Source organism: Equus przewalskii, chromosome 14 (genome assembly GCF_037783145.1).
Source record: "Equus przewalskii isolate Varuska chromosome 14, EquPr2, whole genome shotgun sequence".
Taxonomy (NCBI): domain Eukaryota; kingdom Metazoa; phylum Chordata; class Mammalia; order Perissodactyla; family Equidae; genus Equus; species Equus przewalskii.
Genome location: NC_091844.1, coordinates 82,865,878 through 82,885,166, shown reverse-complemented (window position 1 = coordinate 82,885,166; position 19,289 = coordinate 82,865,878). Strand labels below are relative to the sequence as shown.

The 19,289-nt window shown below is 55.3% G+C and overlaps 1 protein-coding gene and 1 long non-coding RNA gene across 4 annotated transcripts in view; one reads left to right on the top strand and one right to left on the bottom strand.

Moving 5' to 3' along the window:
* RRM2 (ribonucleotide reductase regulatory subunit M2) overlaps positions 1-9,586 on the top strand; it is a 40,009-nt gene extending 30,423 nt beyond the window's left edge. The window contains exon 13 of one of the 3 annotated variants that reach the window (XR_011526751.1): positions 5,012-9,586. The gene's annotated coding sequence lies outside the window, so the exon portion shown is untranslated. The remainder of the gene's footprint in view (positions 1-5,011) is intronic. The other 2 variants (XR_011526753.1, XR_011526752.1) reach the window with 2 other exon arrangements.
* A 1,959-nt stretch (positions 9,587-11,545) lies between these two features.
* On the bottom strand, positions 11,546-18,122 carry LOC139075650 (uncharacterized). Its single transcript, XR_011526262.1, has 4 exons — positions 17,960-18,122; positions 16,988-17,167; positions 15,723-16,057; positions 11,546-11,858 (listed from the first exon to the last, which is right to left on the bottom strand). It is a non-coding gene; the product is annotated as an uncharacterized lncRNA (long non-coding RNA).
* Between the last annotated feature and the right edge of the window lie 1,167 nt (positions 18,123-19,289).

Below are 19,289 nucleotides of genomic sequence, written 5' to 3'. Positions count from 1 at the left end.
AATATTTTGGACACCATCCCTGGATGGAAGAGAGAGAACTCTCAGGGCTGCTTCCAAATACAGGGCATTGGGAGACAGACGTGAGTTTGGCCAGAGGTGCTGGCCCTGGAGGTGCCCAGTTCTGCTGTGGGAGCCCAGGGTGCTGCGAGGCCGCTCCTCTTTGAAGCTGGCCCCACAGCCAGTCCTCTGGTCCCTGGCGGTCCACCTGGGTGTGAAGCTGCTAAGCCAGCCTCAGATTTTTCAGTCAGTCACATGGGGACAGGCTGCCTCGGGCTGCCACGGCGGAGAGAGTAAGCTTCCTCCATTTATTCCTTTATCCTTTGGCTGCTCCTAGAATGAGAGGCTTTGCATCCCGCCCACTCAGAGGGCAGCCCACTGCACTCGTTAGTTTTCCTCATCTCCACACTCTGCAGGACGTGTTGGAGATCCGGCATCTAAGTTTCTCAGTGGGCACCTTCGCCGAATCCCGTGGGATGAAATTTCCAGCTGGGAGCAGGGCAGAGACCAAACGTGGGACCTCCCAATTAGTGGGCCCCCGAAGTGACTGCCCCAGGACTCTGCTCCGTGCAGGAAGAAAGGCGTGTGAAGCTAACTGGGGGTGCCAACACGATGCAGGGGACCAGCTCCTCATTCTGGGCACAAGGGAGGTAAATATTGGAATGCTAAATGAAATAATGGCGTTAAACAAACTCTGTAAACGGCACCAAGCCGCCAGGTGCTCATGTTATCATGACTAGAATCCTCTCTGGGGCGACGGGGTGGAGAAGGAGCAGAAAACACGACCCGTGAGAAACGGTGAAGAAATCAGGGGGACTTCTTCCCCAAAGAGACCTGGAAAGATGCATTTGACTTTCTCCAGTAAGGGTTTAGTTGGAGCCATGTGCCGTGTGCACGTGTTCGGACTCCACGTCGTGTCTCATTCCTGTGCTGCTGGGTGGGGTGGGGGGTGGGGGCGGATTTGGGCTCCGCGTGAAGAAGCCCTTCCAGCAGTCAGCGGGAATACAGCGGCTGGTGGCAGTTTGCTGGGCATCATGGGGTGTCTGGAGGTCTGTCCACCCCGGGTTCAGCTGAGTGTGGTGGGGGCCGCGTGGAGCAGATGGAGCCCTGCTCAGTGGTGCTGTCTCCAGGCCCAGCCTCCCCCCACAGCCCCTCCCCACTGCCCACCTGCCGGGAGCACACAATTCCATCTTAATACCTTTTCAATAAAGCCTTAAAGACGACAAGCCCCATTTCCGAGCTGAGCAGAACAGTTATTTTACACTTCATCTAATTGATTAAAATTACTCCTCTAAATTAACCAGGCCTTGCAGAGCCCCAAGGGCAGCAAGGCCTGGAGCCGGGGCAGCCTGTCCAGGAGAGATGCTGTGGGAGCTGGGCAGCAGGGGCCTGTCAGAGCCCCTTCTCCTCAGCCCAACTGCCCCCACCCCAGCCTCCTGATAACCTGCAACCTGTCAGCCAACTGGCTCCTAACAGGCTCTGTAACCTCCCCAGATGCCAGTGTAACTAAACGGTGCCTCCCTTTCCGGGTCGGGGTGGGTCAGGGACACGACAGCTGCTCACCGCGCACAGTGAGGCGGCAGGCAAGGTATTTGGCGTCCAGGGTCTCCTTTAATCTTCCAAACTCCCCCAGGAGGTAGATAATTATGATCCCATTTTACAGCTGAAGAAGCCAAGGCCTGCTAGATGGTGCTGGGGACCAAGGCTCACTCGGTGGACTCTGGAGCCCCAGCCTGTCCACTGCCCCCTCCAGCCATGCAGAGGCCCCAGGGCTGGGACAGTGCCTTGCCCGTGTGTGCTTCCCACTGAACCCTGATGGGGTGTGTGCCTCGCACCCTGCAATGCTCCAAGCGCCCCCCCCCCCATGTGAACCTGGTTAAGAGGGTGCCAGTTTGTGCACACTCTCCCCCCGGGGAACCTTTCTGTCCTGTGAGGGCTGGGGGCGTGGGAGAGGGCGACTCAGCCTGTAGGGAATGGGTGTGCCTGCGCAGGGACTGCCCCGCACTGTGTGGGGCTGATGTCGGCATGATGTCAAATTCCTTAAGAACAGGAACGCGAGCCTATGCCTCCTTCGGCTGGATTCTGTAAAATTCTGTGTGGTGCACACTTTGACACCTGCCAAAGAGGCCTGTCCCAGCCTGTTTCAAGATGGGGCTCAGACGCCACCTCCTCTGGGAAGTCCCCAGCTCTCTGGCCTTGTGTTTGGCCTCCCCTGGAGCATCTCCCCTGCCGTGGACTTGATTATGGGGAGGTCCCTCCCCTGTGCCCATCTCCACTGGGCCTCCCTGGGTCTAGCACAGCACTGCCCCACAGTAAGTGCTCAGGAAATGATTGTCAGATAAAAGAATGGACGTAGGAGAAATGAGTGACTGGACTTGGAATGGACCCCCTAGGTGGACTTGGGAAGAGTCTTCTCCGGGCAGGTCCCTGCTCCTGGACTTCTCTGCTCAGCCCGAGACACCTTCTGGCCCTGAGGCCGCAGGGGGCTGACACACCCTCCTCCCTACCCAGACCCAGGTGGTAAATGCCAGCAGTGCCCTTGAGCAGGCCTGACACAGCTGGTGGCAAGATGGGGAAGGGCAGGGTCTGGAATTCCCCAGAAGGCGGAGCACCCTCCTGGCCTGGGGGCCGTGGGTGTGGGTCTGGGTGGGTCTGTGTTTGGGGGGCGGTGCACGGGTGCATCAGGGCACGAAGGCCGAGGTCCTGCCTTGCTGGTCTTCTACACCCACGGGCAGTGCATAGCCCTGCTGGGTGCCGACACAAAACAAAAGGTGCTGGGTCCTCTTCCCTCAGCTTTCCTGCCTCCTAGCTCTGCCCCTCTCCGCTCTCCTCCCCGGGCCACAGGAAGTGGAGGCAGCACGGAAGCCAAGAGCCTGGGTGGAAGGCTTGGGGAGCGTGATAGGGTGGGCCAGTTCTCATGGGGGAAGTGGCTGCAGCCAAAGTTCTCCCGATGGAGCTGAGACCTGTGACCCTGTCACTAACCGCCCGGAGGGACGCGAGGGTGGGTTCGGAAGCATTTAACTGTTTGGGAAGCAGTCACCAACCACCCTGAACAGACAAGCCCCACCATAAGGGCAACGCCTGTGGCCTTGGGCTCGTTTTAGTGCTAAGATCTCTCCAGGAGGAGCTCACGCCTTGTGACCAGAACCTGCAGTGGACGTGGAAGCCTGTGGTGCAGTTGAGCCTGCACAAGCGAATGCCCACCTCTCCCTTTGTGATACTCGTTCCCCATCCGAAATAAAAGACCCCTGCTTTCCCGTGTTTGCAGACGGACACCATGACTTTGCAAATGATTCCGTGTGGGCTTCTATTTGCTCAAGTCAGTTTACTTTGTGTGACAACTGCTTCTGGTCCAGAGTCTGATTTTAACTCGCCAGGAAGTGGACCTGCTCTTGCTTTGGTAACAGCCCAGGGACAGGATCCCCAGACCAGGGGGTGGGTTGTGGGTTATGGGGGGTGGGGATTGGCCGTGCTGGCCAGGGTGAGAGGAGGCGGGTTGTCTGGCTGTCAGGTGAGCCTGGACGGAGGTGCGAGATGTGGGATCAGGAGCAGCGCCCCCAGCCCTGGAAGCCGTGTACTTGGATCACGGTTTCCCAGCTGGAGTTCCTCATGGCAAGTGTTTATGGCCTGCCCATTCCCGTTTTCTAAATCGAAGATGATCATGGCTGTTTCCAGCTCTCTTCCCACGCCAGGCCGCGGAGGCCTGCTGCCTCTGCGTGGTTAATAAACCCGTTAGTCAACGTGCCTGCTTGCCCGGAGGAACTGTCCCCAGGGCTTTCTCAGAGACATGTCTCAAAGCAACACAGCAAACTGTCAGAAGGAAAACTCTTCCTCTATGCATTTGGGTTCAGCATTTGGGGCCTGCAAATTTAACTGACCATGGACAGATTAACAGGAGAAAGGATAAAGGAGAAAAAGATACAGTTTATATGCATATGAAGTGCACGAAAGAAATGGCTCAACAAGTAGACGTAGGGGTTTACACACCTAGATTCATCGGGAAAAGGGAAGGGCAGGAAGAACACTGGGTTTCTTTAGGAAGGACTATGGGCTTTCAGGGGACAACCGGGAGCTCAGACCGTGGTGGTGGTGTTTATGCGGATGGTCTTCTCCTTTCCTTCCCGGTGGAACCTCCTGGGGAGGCGTTTATGGCGGTTTCATTGCCAGAAGTGTCTGCCTTGAATCAGATAAGGGAAGCTCCCGAAAGGCTTCCTTGGGTACCTGTTGAATCTCAAATGTCTTTGGTTTAAAATAATCTTCGCACCAACTCTGGGCGTCAGAGTGGGTCCCCACACCACTCTCAACAACTATACCCCACCCCCCTTCAAACAACTATAAAGGTCGGTGACCTCTGAGCTGGCCCGGGGTTTCACCTTCCAGCCCGTGTCCTGTTTATCCATTCCCTGCTCCCTTCTCTCCTCTTGTTCCCTTCCTTCTACCCACTCGCCCACCTCTTCCATCCTTCAATCCCACCTTTCCCCAGTAGCTGACGTGTGCAACTGCACCTGGGCTTCTTAGGCAAGAGCTCCCAGCACCAGGCCCAGCGCGGGCGCAAAGCAGGCGCTCCACACAGGCCGCGACTTCATTCATTAGTCAGCACTCAGCCTTCCAGGCCCCAGTGCCTCACTTCTCTTTATAAATTCTCGAGTTGAAGCACACTTTTTTTTTTCTGAGGAAGATTAGCCCTGAGCTAACATCTGCTGCCAATCCTCCTCTTTTCGCTGAGGAAGACTGGCCCTGAGCTCACGTCCATTCCCGTCTTCCTCCAGTTTATATGTGGGACGCCTGCCACAGCATGGCTTGAGAAGCAGTGGATAGGTCCACACCCAGGATCCGAACCAGCAGACCCTAGGCCGCTAAAGCAGAACGTGCAAACTTTACCTCTGCACCGCTGGGCCAGCCCCCGAAGCACCCTTTTTGAGTATAATTATAGACATCCAAAAAGAGGGAAGATGTATTAGATTAGCTACTGGGTCCAGAACTGTTCCTAAGAAGGTGACTGTCTTTGTTCCAGGAAGTGCCCTCATACATGACGCGGAGGCCTGGATGTCCCTGGACCAACTCAGCAGAGAAGACTGAGAAACGCTCTGCAGGAGACGAGTTCTGGTTTTTGCAGCATAGACAGTAAAAGACGAAAAGGCCAGTGTGATGAGGGGTGGGCCCGGCTGCGGGCTCTGGGCTGTGGGTGGAGGCCAGGGTGCTCCCAGGAGAGGGCATTCTGACACTGGTGGGGCCTGCTGCTGCTTTTAAGTCGGCTGGCACGGCCCCAGTGCCAGCTTCCCTTTCCTAGTTCCCTGGACGTCCACCAGCTCCTGAACGCTCTGTGTGAATGAACTTGAAGTTCAAGCTTTCTGAGCTCGAAGGACAGCTGAGTTTCACACCTGGATTTCTGAGGGTGGAAGCAGGAGCCCAAAAGCTGAGGCCCGGGAGGATGCAGCCCCGGGGATCTGAAGGAGTCCTGGAGAGGCTGTGAACGAGGAGGTAGGGAGACGGGAGGCAGTTTGTCCCAGCTCCTGAGTCCTAGGAGGCCTTGGCTGACATCCAGTTTACAGAGACTGAGGGGGCCCCACCTGCTAACTGTAATTCAAATTCTGGTACCCAAGCGAGCCAGACTAGAGGAGCGGCCCCAGCCCTGCCCTGAGGCTCTGCCCAGCTCTCCCCTACTCTGACAGGGAGCTCCACCCTGGCTCCTGCCACGAAGGCCAGCTCAGGGGAGCGCCCTGAGACCCGGGCTTAGCCGAACTTTCCGGAGGGAAGGGATGCCAGCAGCCTTTCTCTGCAGGCTCCCCGGCTCTAAGGAAACCCCCAGACTCCCCAGCTGTGAGCTCCTGTGCCTGCCAGGAACCCTTGTCACTCTTTCCACCTTCTAGAATGACCTATTTGCAATTTCCCCAATTAACTGTCACATTTCCTCCTTGGCTGGAACCTGGAGTTTGTTTTTGAGTCTGAGCAGGTGGCTGGAGACACAGAACATAAATATATCATGATGTGGGAATTGGCTTGCTTATCATGGAAACAAATATCCTCTCTCCTGAGAAGGGGTCTCTGGGCCAGATTGCTGAATAATCCCTTCGCTGGCTTGGATCTCCGCAGGTGGGGGAACTAGGCGGCCCCCAGCCCAGACTGTGGGCGCTGGAATCAGGGGATTTCAGGATGAGTCACTGATGCTGGAAGGGGGAGCTGGATTGGCTGTGTAGTCAGTCTTGTTTTCCTGTCTAGTGTGAGTGTGTGTGAGAGAGAGAGAGGGAGTGAGGGAGAGAGAGAGGTTGATGCCAAGGAGATGCCTGCCTCGCTCATTGGCTCAGCTGCCCTTGGTGGCTGCAGTCATTTTGGGCCTGTAATGGGGACAGACACAGGCCCCGGCTGCGAGGTGGGTCATGTGAGGCCCGGGTTTCTCTCTGTCCCCTCCCTGCTCCTTCGCTCCAACAGCCTTCCTCCTGGAAGAAATCCTGAGGCTCCCACCTGCCTCCGAGCAGCAGAGAGAGCAGAGACTGCTCCCTCCCAGCCACAGCCCCTTAACAGCACAGGAGATGAACGCCTGATTAGAAGTCAGACGCCAGAAGGAGGGTTGTTCTAAAATACCAGTGCAAAGGAGGGGCCAGGAAAGGCAGCATCTGTTAAAGAGTCCCCTAGGCAGGGGCCAGCACCTCGGGGCTGCAGGCAGCTCGGAGATCCGGGGCCAGGCCTCATCAGGCAAAAAGAGGTCATCTAGAGGCCCCACCACCATGAGCAGACACAGGTGGAGACTCTTTTGATGGGTGGCAGGGCCCGCGCAGACCCCAGGCAGCGAGTCTGCTGCGGGGCCGCCTGGCATCAACCCATACCCGCTCTGCTGCTTCTGTGCAGCCTGACCCAGCGTCCTCCCAGGTGACCTTTGTCCTATCCCTCCCCGGGGCTGTTGAAGGGACTAAATGAGATAATGTGGAATAGAGTTCGGGAAAGGGAAAAACAGCCCCCCAGTAACGACCTTCACGCAGTCACGGGGAAGAGGCACCGAAGCGGGAGAGGGGCCAGCCGTGCGGGCAACTCTGCACCGAGAAGCCGTGGTCCGTCTGCTCCGTCCCATCTCCTGACAGCCGTCGGGCCTCCAGAGTCTCGCCTCCAGTCTAGCCAAGGCCTCTCCTGGCCTTCCTGCACTTGCTCATAAACAGAGGCCTGAGCGTGAAAGAGGCAGGCGCTGGTGGGGTGTACAGTCCAGTGGGCGCCAAGGCTCTCAAGGTGACCTGCAAAGCTGAAAGGGCTTTAGTGAAGTCATGATTCGGGGAGTCGCAGAGGAGCTGTCCTGGGCGTTGGGTCAGGACCAGGGACTGGAGACGTCCCTGGATGACATTCTCCTTTCATGAGGGACAGAGCAGGTCAGCCGGTCAGCTGGGCAGAGAAAGGAACAGTCACGGACACTTCCACAGGGCCAACATCCCTCAAATAGTTTTTCAATAAGAAATATTGAGTGTCAGCTGTGTGTCAGACGCTGTCTGGACAGAAACCCGGTCTTGTGGTGTTAGGAGGAAAGGAGAGCACAGGGAGCCGGCTGTGGGGGCACCTGCACCCCAGGGGCCGGGGTCTGGGAGGGCTCAGGAGAAAGGTCTGCTTCAGGGATGTCTAAAGACTTGGGAAGAAAACCTGGTGGGGAGTGCAGGGGGATGCTGCTCCAGGCTGAGGCACCCCCATTGGCCAAGGCCCAAAGATGAGAGGTACCACAGCTCCTTTGAGGGATTTTAGCATGAATTTAGCTAAATGTGTTTTCACATGAATATACCGAGTGGGGGGGACGTGGCGAGTTCACAGGGCATGGGTTTGGGAGTCAGACAAACCTGGGTTGGGTCTTGACCCAACCCCTCACTGGCCACATGACACCAGACAAGTTACTCACAGTTTCTCTAAACAGGGAGTGCTGATCCCTCCCTCACGCCATTCTGGGGAGGGCTAAGGGGGTGATGGAGGTGAGGGCAGCACTGTGCTGGCGCCATGCCACCCTCCTCCATGCTGCTTCCCTCTCCCTTCCACCATCTCCAGCTGGAGGACCCGGGGCAGGCGGCGACCACAAGGCTGAGCGAGGCTCTCCATTCTCTACTTATCAAAGATTTATGGGAATCCGGCTCAGCTCAGAGCTCGGGGAAGGCACAATGAATGCCCTTTTGTTTTTAGCTCAATTTTGTGAGCAGAATGCTCCTGGGGCCGATAGATTTTTCCCAGTAATGAAATTGTAAAAAGAATTGAGTTATGCCTCTCTGGCTCTAAAGGACAGTCCGGGCCCTTCCCCAGTCCACCCTGTGTCTCCAGCAGACACTCACTTCCTGTGCTTTCTCAGGCCCCTTCCCCTCTTCCTTCTGACAAGGCCTCTAGACTATGATCCCCTGAAGGAGAGGGGCTTGGGGTGTGCACTTCATTATTGCACTCAGCGCTGGAGACATAGTTTGTGAAATAAAATGTGGGGACCCTTGCTCGAAACTGTTAACAAGAATTTCAACATGGCGACAGCACAGCGTGAAACCAAGCCTGGGCCCTGGCGACCGGCCTCCCGTAGTGCCTGGCAGGTTTCATTCGGGAAACGCCTGGTGAATGAAGGACTGAGTCTCCTTGCCCCTCTCCCTTGCCTGCCCCTCTCGTCCCCCCATCCTCCTGTCTCCCTCCTCCTCATGGCGCTCGCTGGCATGGCCGCTGGCTGCTTCAAGCCCTGCTGTGCTACTTGCTGCTGTTAAGTCCTGAGTCAAGTGACTGAGACTGTCTGTGCTCAGTTTCCTCATCTGCAGAACAGGACAGCAACAGCAGCAGCCCCTCCCCTTTGGGGCAGCGGGGGCTCCCTGGACGGCCTGGGTCACAGAAGCATCTAGAGGTGCTGCCTATGATTCGTGTTCTTTCTCCTCTCTCTTCTCTCTCTCCTTTCATCTCCTTCCTTGATTTTGTTCCCCTTTTCTCGGTCCCCTTCCTCCCCCACCACAGCCCCCACCCCCAACATGCGCGATAGTGGCTAATGCTGACCTGCTCTTGCTACTGAAAATCTAATGCCGGGGCTCAGCAAGTCGCCGGGGAGCAGCCTGGGCAGGTGCAAGGGGAGGCCCAGCTCCAGCTCTCCACTCTGAAGCCCCCACCTACGCCTCCTCCCCCAGGGCAGGCCCCTCAGTGGATAGGAGCAGCCCTGCTCACCACCCCTAGGCTCAGGCCTCTGGGGCACCTTGGAGCCTCACCCAGAGTTGGCTCTCATGCCTCAGGCAGAGAAAGAGAGCCAGGAGGGAGGCAATGGAGGACCTCTGAGTGCCCTGCTGTGGGAGGAGGGAGGTGATGGAGGCCCCTCTGTGGGAGGAGGGAGGTGATGGAGGCCCCCCTTAGGTAGGAGGGAGGTGATGGAGGCCCCTCTGTGGGAGGAGGGAGGTGATGGAGGCCCCCCTTAGGTAGGAGGGAAGTGAGGGAGGCCCCCCGAGTGCCCCCCTGTGGGAGGAGGGAGGTTTGTGAGGACACAGAGAGAAGGTGGCCAGCTGTCTGCAAGCCGGGAAGACAGCTCTCACCGGAAACCAAACCCTATCAGAACCGCAATGTTGGACTTCCAGCCTCCGGAACTGTGAGAAATAAATGTCTGCTGTTTAAACCCCCATCTGTGGTGTTTTATGATGGCTGCTGGGGCCGGCTAAGACCGTGGCACTTGGGGAAAGCTGTGTTCCAGATGCCCTCACGGTGGCCCTGCTGCAGCGCTTACGTCTGCAGAGGGCATCGCCTGTCTGCGAGCTGCCTCCTTGCAGACCCAGCCCTCTATGAGCTCCTTGGCAGGTGGGGACCAAGGCTCATCCAGCTCTGTGTCCCCAACGAAAGCATGTCCCACAATAGCCTGGGGGCGAAGCGAGAAAGAAACCCTTCCCAAAGGGTCACCCTTTCCAGAAGACCTCAATGACAGAGACTGCTGAATACTCTCCTAAAACAAAAACACTTGCTGCGTCTGTAAACTTTCTCCTATGTGATGCATCTTCACTTTAGAGAAAATTTGAAAATAGAGAGAGAAGCAAGAGGAAAATACGCCCATAACCCATATATAAACAGAGAGCCCTGCTAACACGCTGTTGGGCCGGCTTCTGCTCTTTAATTGAGACGTAAGTGCTTTTTCTCTCATTTAAAAATGTTTATCGAGATACAACACACAAAGCAGGATGCACAAATCTTAGGTGTGTGGTTAGATTAAGTTTCACACATATACACACCCGTGCACCCCCACCGGGATCAGGACAGAGAAGGACGCAGCTCCCCGAGGCTCCCGCAGGCCCCTCCTGGCCATCCCACCTCTTGCTTTGGGAACCACGATCTGACCACCACCTGGGATGGTCTTGCCTGTGCCTGAACTTCCTGTGAATGAAGCCACAGTCTGTGGCCTTTGCGTCTGGCTTCTTTTGCTCATTATCACGTCAGGGAGACTCATCAGCGTGCGCAGAGCGCTGGACTGTGTTTCTAATCGCCGCGTTAACGATTCCGTTGGACGAACACAACACTGTCTGTTAGTTCTGCCGTTGAGGGACATCGGGATTGTCCCTGACTATTGGCTATTGTGAATAAAGCTGCTATTCACCTTGCACACGTGTCTGTGGTCACAGGCCCCCATTTCTCTGGGGAATATATTTAGCTGTAGGAGTGCAGGGTCAGGGGATAAGCCACTGCCCAGTTTTAGTAGAGGCGTGTAAATTTGGGGGTCTTAAAAGAGCACTGATCATAACACACGTTAAATTTTGTGGTCAGCTCTTTTCACTCAGCGTCATATGATAACTACTTTTTAAGTGAAATCTTTTATTTTGAGATAGTTGTAGATTCACCTGCAGTTCTAAGAAATAAGCCAGAGAGATCCTGGGAGGGAGACCCACCCATCTCCCTCAGATGTCCCTGGTGTCATTTGTACTCATTCCCTGGTGTTCTCTGCACTTTATCACCCATGTCGGTTTGCGGATCCACCACCACAGTCAAGACCCTGGACAGTCCCCACGTGTCAGGGATCCCTCCAGCTGTTCTCCTGTGGCCACACCCACCTCCCTCCCACTGTGCCCGCCACCCTCTGGCAACCACTGGTCTGTTGTCCATCTCCATACTTCTGTCATCATGGGAGAGTCCTGTAAGTGAGCTCAAACAGTGTGGCAGCTTTTGGGATTGGCTTTTTGCACTCAGCGTCGTTCTCTGAAGCAGCCCGGGTTGTCTCTCTGGTCAAGAGTTTGTTCTTTGTTGCGGCACGTGTTCCACGGCAGGCCCAGGCCGGCGTGTTTACTGTTCACTCTTTGAAGGACTTCTGGCTGTTTCCAGTTTTTGCCTGTTACAGATAAAGCTGCTGTGAATGCTCGTGTACAGATCTTTGTGTGAACATAAGTTCACAAAAGAGTGCAATTGCTGGATCAGATAGCGATCGCTGTTTCTAGAGGAGCCCAAGGTCATGGGTCACTCTGCTGATAATACATTCTGTGACCCCGAAGTCCTTATTATGACCCCTCGGGGGACCCCTCCATCCCTCGGTTGGGAGGATTAGAACTTCCCTCTCTCTAACCCGGGTCTAGACACATTTCTTCTGGGGAGGGCGGCACCTCACCCCGATCAGGCTCCGTCTGAGAGGGTCCCCACCCACAACCCTCCTGTGGGGTGGCAGAGCCCCACAGGTGGGCAGAGGATATCCTGGGTTGATTCTCTTTTCTCCCCAGAGGCAGGATCCAGGAGGTTTACAAGCCAACGCCCCCAGCTTCAGAGGCATAGGTCTCTTCACCTCAGTGTCGCCCATTGTGCAGACCGAGATCTTTGAGACAGCGCACAGAGCCGGCGAGAACGCCTGTCTTCTGGGAGAAGCTGGCTTGGTTTGTGGGAAACTTGCTTACTTGCTTCCAGCAGAAAATACCATCTCGATTAGCCTGGAGATAATGAGAATTAAATCATTCTCTTAACTATAGAGACAGACTGGGTAAGACCATTGTGTTTTCAGCATCCTAGACAGAAACTGGTAACCAAATGGTTAAAAAAAAAATTCCAGGTCATCCATTATTTACCCTTGCCGCATAATGCACGAGGCCATGAGCCAGGCCCATTTGTATTTTCAGCGTTGGCCTCACCTGTCAGCCCACTGCTTTGTGCAGCTGCCCGCAGAGGCCTCGACCCCTCGGTTGGCCCTTCCTCCCCTTAAGCTGTGTTTTATGGGGAAGGGACGGACCTCTGGCCCCAGGCCTCCTGTGTCCTGCTCACTCTGCTCCCAGCCTGGGTTGTGCTCCCTCTTCTACTAAATTCTACTCATCCTCCAAGGCTTAGCCTGGAAATGGCTCCTCCCTGACTCCTCCCAGGAGAAGAAGGGGTCCCCCCTCGCCCGTCCCCCTGCAGCACTTTGGGCTCCGGTAGAATGTTCTCAAGCACTGCCACCGCCATGACTTAACTGTTATGACTTATTTAATTTCTATTATCTGCCAGACACTTAGCACACATTCTCACAATGAACCTCGTGACAGCTCATGAGGCGGGTAATATAGTTCTTAACTTTAAGATGAAGGAGCAGGCTTAGAGAGGTTGATTAATTCAAAGACACAGAGCTAGTAATAGGCGGAGGTGCTGTTTACCTGCCAGAATTTAGTAGCTGTCATCTCTTTTCTTCTTGATCATTTGAAACAGAAGTTTGTTTAGTCTTTTCAAGAAACCAACTTTAGCTTTTGTTGATTCTGTCTCTTAGTGCATTAATTTGTGTTCTTACTTTTATTCTTTCCTTCTACTTTCTTTGGATTTATTTTGCTGTCCCTTTGTAACTTCTGCAGATGGATCCGAGTTCATTACTTTTCGATCCTTCTTCCTTTCTGCATTTAAGGCTAGGAATTTCCCTCTAACCACAGCTGTGGTTGCATCCCACACATTTTGCTCTGTAGGAGGTTATTATTCCATACAAAATATTTTTGAATTTTCGTTGTGATCTCAAGCTTGGATGGCACTCACATTTGACTAACTCCGTGGCTTGTTTTTCATTGTGTATGTACTTGGCACTGAGCAACTCGTCTTCCCATCCGTCTCTTCCTGGGATCAATCGTGCAGATTTTCCCCCAGTCCCAAAGCAGGGTGACTCCCCATTGCCTGGCCTTTCCCCTGTAGGTTCAGCCAAGTTCGAGGCCAGTCCTGTTAGGTGGGCTCAGGTTACATGTCTCTGTACCACCTGTAACTGCTTTCCCACCCAGACGTCACAACCACTACTGGGTGAGGGCAGTGTCACTACAGGGATACCACAGGCTCTGTTCTAATTTACCACAAAAATAAGCAATTTATAACTTGGGTGCTTTAGCCATTATTGGTCATACATTTTGACCATGGGCCACTTAATTTGAGAAGATCAAGCAGCCCACTGCCTATGCATTCCAAGGGGAAAAGGCAGTGGTGCTAACAAAGTAGAGGGGAGCTGAATGAATTAACTGATCTTGACTTTATGACAAGATCCGCTTGGACATATCCCACTCAGACTCAGCCTCTTTCAGAAGGGGTAGGTCTGTGTTTTGAGTGTGGTGGGCAGAGAAGGAGGTGGTACCAGTAACCCATCACCTTCTCATTCCACGTCTGCGCCCAAGGATCAGGTCCTGGCAGGCGCCCTCGGGACGTATGGGGCTGATGCAGCCTCTGGCAGCTGGAGGCTCGGAGGCAGCATCAGGTGGCAGCTCCTCTGGGCCAGCATCTCCTAGCCCGACCCCTCCCTCAGTAAGTCACTTTTCTTGTTCCTCTTGCTGAGCAGGGCTCTGGGTCTCATTGGCTGATTGGCTCAAAGAAGCAGGATGCTTCATATTGGCTCGCTGCCTTTTCTGGATGAGGGAGACAAAGTCTCGTAACATCAGGAATGCAAACGCTCTTGCGGCTGGGTCTCCCTGACCAGCGCTGGCCTGGTGTTTTGCTATTTTAATCACAGGACTTGCAGTTCATAAACAGCCTCTGCTTCCCTCATCTCCCAAAGCTGGGTAATCACAGCTAAAGTTAAACTTCCTTCCCCTCCCATATTCCTCTTTGCTAATAATTTATGCAGCCAACTTGCCTGGGAGTAGGGCGACAAGGTCACCCAGGTTGACGGGGACCATCCTGGTTGTAGCGCTGTAAGTCCAGCTTTGTGGGAGCCCCTCAGACTAGGCAAAGTGGGACAGCTGGTCATCCCACCTGGGGGGCTCACACTCGGGAATGTTCGGCTTCTCCTGTGGTTCTTGGCAGATGGAGTGAGAGAACCCGGGCAGAAGGGCTGAATTGAAAGGTTTGGTCTTGGGGCACCAGCCTGGTGCAGGGCTGGGACCCCATGCAGCCCCTGACTGCCCCTTGACCTCCTCTTTCTCTCCATGTCTCCGTGCCATGAGCTGGGAGGGGAGGAGTGGGAGACCTGAGCTCTCTCTGTCTCCCAGAATGGATCCCCAGCCCAGTAATGCCAACTGTCCTTGCAGGAAGGGTAGCGCTGAGCCGTGTCACATCCCGGGCCTGGGAGGGGCTTAGTAACCATCTTGTCCTCCACTTCTTTTACAGATGGGGAAACTGATCCCGGAAAGGGAGGAGACATTCCCAAGTAATAATAGTGGCAACTCGACTTTGCATTGTGGGTGATAGGATAGCACAGGTCTGCACAGGAGCTCAGGTGTGAGCTCCGTCTCCGCCCTGAGAACCAGCCGCATGGCAGCAGCCAGTGTGCCCAGAGTGGGCTCACCCAAAGCCCAGGGACAAAGGGCCAAGTCGTCTGGCTTCTAACATTTACAGCAAATCGTGCAGGATGGGATGGATTTGGAAGATTTCTGTGATGTTTTGTTTGACTAATATTTATTTTTCTCTTGTACCAGTATTTTAACAAACGTTCTGGAGGAAAGACAGAGGAGAATCAGTATGCAGCTGCTAAGCTTGGCTGCTGACTCCCGGGTGAGAGAGAGAGAGACAGAGAGACAGAGACTGAGATGGTGGGAGGAGAGAGAGACACACAGAGAGATGGGCTGAGGTAGTGAGGGAGAGAGAGGAAAAGGAGAGACAGGGAGAGAGTCGGGGGCAGAGAAGGGAGAGGCTGAGGGCATTAATTCATTAATCTCTTCTTATAAAGACAACTACAGCCATGCGTCACATAACAGATGTCTCAGTTGGCAACGGATCACACGTATGACGGTGGTCCCACAGGGTTAGTATGGTACAGCGCGGGTGTGTAGCAGGCTAGCCCATCTAGGTTTGTGTAAGTGCACTCTACCGTATTCACATGGTGAAACTGCCTAATGATGCATTTCTCAGAACACAGCCCCGTCGTTAAGCGATGCACGACTGTATATTAAAAAACTATTCATTAAGAAATTCTGAAACATATTATACTATATACTTTAAAAAAGCTTTTTTATGATGGGAAGTTTCAAACATATGCAAACAGAATAATGTAAGGAGCACCGTGTGCAATGTCAACAGGGATCAGTGTGTGACCAGTCGTGTCTGATCTTTGTCCCCATCCATTCTCTCCTCTCCCAAATCTGGATTATTTTGAAGTAATTCCAGCCATAGCATTTCATCTGTAAATATGATTGACTATATTCTCGAGTATACTGAATATCTTCTTGAAAATACCCCTGAATGTATTCTTGAGGGTGAGGAATTCTTACAAATGTACATGCTTATGTCCCTGAGTGTCCCCTTCCGTGCCTTTCAACTTCCTCTCTCTGTCCCTCTGTCCCCTCTCCCTGATCCCTCAACCTCCCATCTCTGCCCTCCCTAGTCTTCCCTAACCTCCAGAGCTCCACTCTGACCCTCAGTTTCACCTTCTAGGGGGTGGGCAGCCCAGCCTGTGCTGCGCTGGCTCTCCCCTCCATCGTCTCTCTCGGACTCAGTTTCCTCTGGCTGAAGCAGTAGGGAGCTGGACAGAGACAAGTGCAGCGTAGCTTGAATGTTGTTACGAAGTGAAGTGGAGAAGAATTAGCCCAAACTTGGTAGAAATCTTCGACATATTAAAAAAAAAATCCCATCCATATGAATCACGTAAAGCCGGAGGTCGTCAGAATCCTGACTGTGTTGACTGAAGTGGCCTTTTGATGTGTTGACGAGTTGTGTGATCTTGCACAGGTCGCCTCACCTCCCAGAGCCTCAGTCTCCGTCTCTGTAAAGGAGGTTGGACCATAACAGTGGTTTTCAAACCACTTTGGAAGCAGAGTCCTTTTTTCCCCCAATCAAAGCGTCAGTGAACCTTGCTGTGTATGACAGTTAAAAGTGAGGCCAGGGCCCACGGGAGCAGGTGCTGAGAGCAGGCTGCCTGGACCAACCCCACCCCCACCCCCATGCCTCCGTTGCTCATCTGCCAAATGGGTCTGAGTTTTCCTGGGATCAGATACATCTGAGGGGCTCAGCCCGGGGCCTGGTACACAGTCAATGCTCGGGAATCCCTGCCATCCTTAGCATTTCTTGCACCCTGTCTGGGGTCGGATGGGGTCTGGGGACTGGCTGGGCCTTGGACACTGCCCCTCTCCTCATCTTGGGCCAGCCCTCACCCTCCACTGGGCTCGGGGACACCAGTGTTCTGTGCTCCGTGTTCTCAGGTCCCAGTGAGCTGTGCTCTGAACCACCCAAGTCAGGCAGGGCCAGGACAAGGACCCAGGCTCTCTGGTGCCCACAACTCTGCCCCTGGCTCCCATACCCCCCAAGAGGGAGCTCGGAGGAGGTAAATGTACTGGGTGGCAGGGCTCTTGACAAGGTCCCCATGCAGCCAGCCTCTGGGGGGTGTTTGCCCAGCCTGGTGGTGCCCCCAACCTTGTATGGCATGTCCCTCTCGACTCCTGTTCCCTGAAGGCTCCCAGACAGGGGTGACCCAGAGGCTCGGGTCGTCCATCCCCCTGGCTTTTCACTGCTGTCGTGCGCTGCCTCCTCTTTCCCCACCAGAAGGGTCCCGGAGAATGATCAGCTCTGAAGTTAATTATAATTACAGACAACTGCAGCCTGGGTTGTCATAGAAACCCCGGCTCATGGCTCTGTCTGTGGGACTGCAGCTTCGCGACCTGGCAGCCGCAGCCGGGGACACACACCTCCTTCCTACCTGGGCTGCATTTCAACAATCCTCAGGGAGAGTTTGGGAGGAGATGGTAAAACGCAACCATAGATTTCGCTACTCCCAGCCGTTTGAAACTAGCAGGAAACCCCGAGCCCAGGTGACCAGCGAGAAAGGCTTCCTCTGCGTCTCCATATGAGTCTGCTCTCTTGTTCCCGGCAGCAGTTTCTGGGGAGACATGAGTGCTCTGAGGCCTGGCCGTCCCTGTGGGCCCCAGGTCACAGCGATGGCAGGTCACCAAGAGAACGAGAGAAGCAGGGGCTTTGGCCCTGTGCATATCTGTGTGACCTGAGGCAAGTCACTTCACCTCTCTGAGCTGGGGTTCCTGTCTGTAAAATGGGGATGGTAACGCCCACCTCCTCACTTTGTCCGGAAGGTAAAATGGGTTGATGCACGGGCCAGCCACATCACTGGGTCTGTCAAATGTCAGCCCTCTTCCTACGTCATTGCTATCCTGGCCCCACAATGGCATTCTGGGACAGAGGAGGCGGAGGGGGGCCCTCAGCTTCCTGCTCTACCTTTGAACTTTGGACTCACACTCTTGGGTGCAGTGATTCTCAAAAGTGGTCCCTGGAGCAGCAGCATTTCAGCACCTGGGAGCTTGTTAGAAATGAAAATTCGCAGGCCCCACCCCAGACCCACCGAGTCAGAGACTCCAGAGTGGGGCCCAGTAGTCTGTTTTGAGGTGTCTGCTGGGACCCTGATGCCCCTCATGTGTGAGAACCCCTGCTGTGACGTTCATGGATGATACCCTCTGTGCCCTCTCCCCGAGGAACGGCCTCTCCTAGTCTGCCTTCCTCCGGATTGGCAACCCCCAGCTCTTCCCCTCCACTTTGGGCCCGTCTGAGCTGGGTCCAGGTTGTCAGGGGCATGACGGGCTGGGCCAGGGCCACCCAGGGGTCCTGCCTGGGGTCTGATGCTCCCTCAGCGTCTCAGCTCAGGCCGCCACACAGAACACACCATAGCACTCATCTCTCGGGGTGCTGGAGGCTGGAGGCCAAGATCACGGTGCCAGCAGGTTCCGTTTCCGGGGAGAGCTCCCTGCCTGGCTTGCAGACAGCGGCCTTCCCACTGTGTCCTCACATGGTCTTCTCTCTCCCTCTTCTCATAAGGATGCCAGTCCTACTGGATCAGGGCCCCACCCTTATGACCTCAGTTAACCTTGACCACCTCCTTAAAGGGCCCATCTCCAAATACGGTCACACTGAGGCTTGGGCCTTCAACACGTGAATTTTACAGGGACACAAACGTTCAGTCCACAGCCCTGGCCTCCCCGGGCCCTGTGAGCTCATGGCACCTCCCTGCTGGGATGCCAAGGGGCAGCTGGTCTCAGCCCGGACCTCCGGCCAGGCGGTGGGTGTGGGGAGGGTGTTATGGATTCTCTAGCACCACCCCAACACGCCAAATCCCTGAGGAGTGAGGGGGGCTGGGGCCGGAAGATGGCAGGCAGGCTGCTGGGAGCGTGGCATCTGCCCCGGCAGGAAGGTCTCCCTAGAGGTGAATCCTTCTGGAACCTTCTGTGTGAGGAGTCAGGAGTCGAAAGATCCCAGTCCCGGCCTCGTCAGGAGGCTCTGTCCTGACACGGACACTCTGGTCCCTTGGATACTGAACACCTGTTGGGCATTTCCTGTCCTGGGGCTGTGCTGAGCGCCTTCACGCCTCAGCACTCCGGGGGTCCACAGGGAACACTCCCATCCCTCAGATGGGGACGGCGGCAGACAAGGGCCAGGCAGCGCCCGAGTGGGGGGCTGTGACCCAACCCCGGGCACCGACGGCTCCTCGCGCCACAGCCGCCCATCCACAGCTGGAAGGAGGGGAGCCGCTGTCAGGGGTGCCTCGGGGCGGGTGCAAGTGGGTGGCCCCTCCCTCTGCGGCAGCGCCCACTCCGGGTGGCCAGACTGACCGATTCCACAGGCTGAAAAGTTCACGCGGAAGCAGTCTGCAACGGAAGAGGAGTTTGAGGAGCTGCCTGGAGCAGGGACAGGTGACTCATCACCATCAACCAGAGCAGATCGCAGACCGGAAGCCGAAGGCGACAGTGCCATGCGGGGCCGGAAGGGGTGACCGAGCACACTTTGAATTTATGGTATTCCAGGTCTTGGGTGTCAGCTCTGCCTTGGCTGCTGGCCGATGACCCCGACTGGCGCAGGAGCCTGCAGGCAGATCCCTCAGTGGCTGGTGACAACCAGCCTGGGGGGCTCAGGCTGGTGGGGGGTGAGAGAGGCTGGGGTGTAGGGGGCTGGTGAGCCTCCACACAGCCCTGGGAGGCAGCAGTGTACGAAGAGCAGCT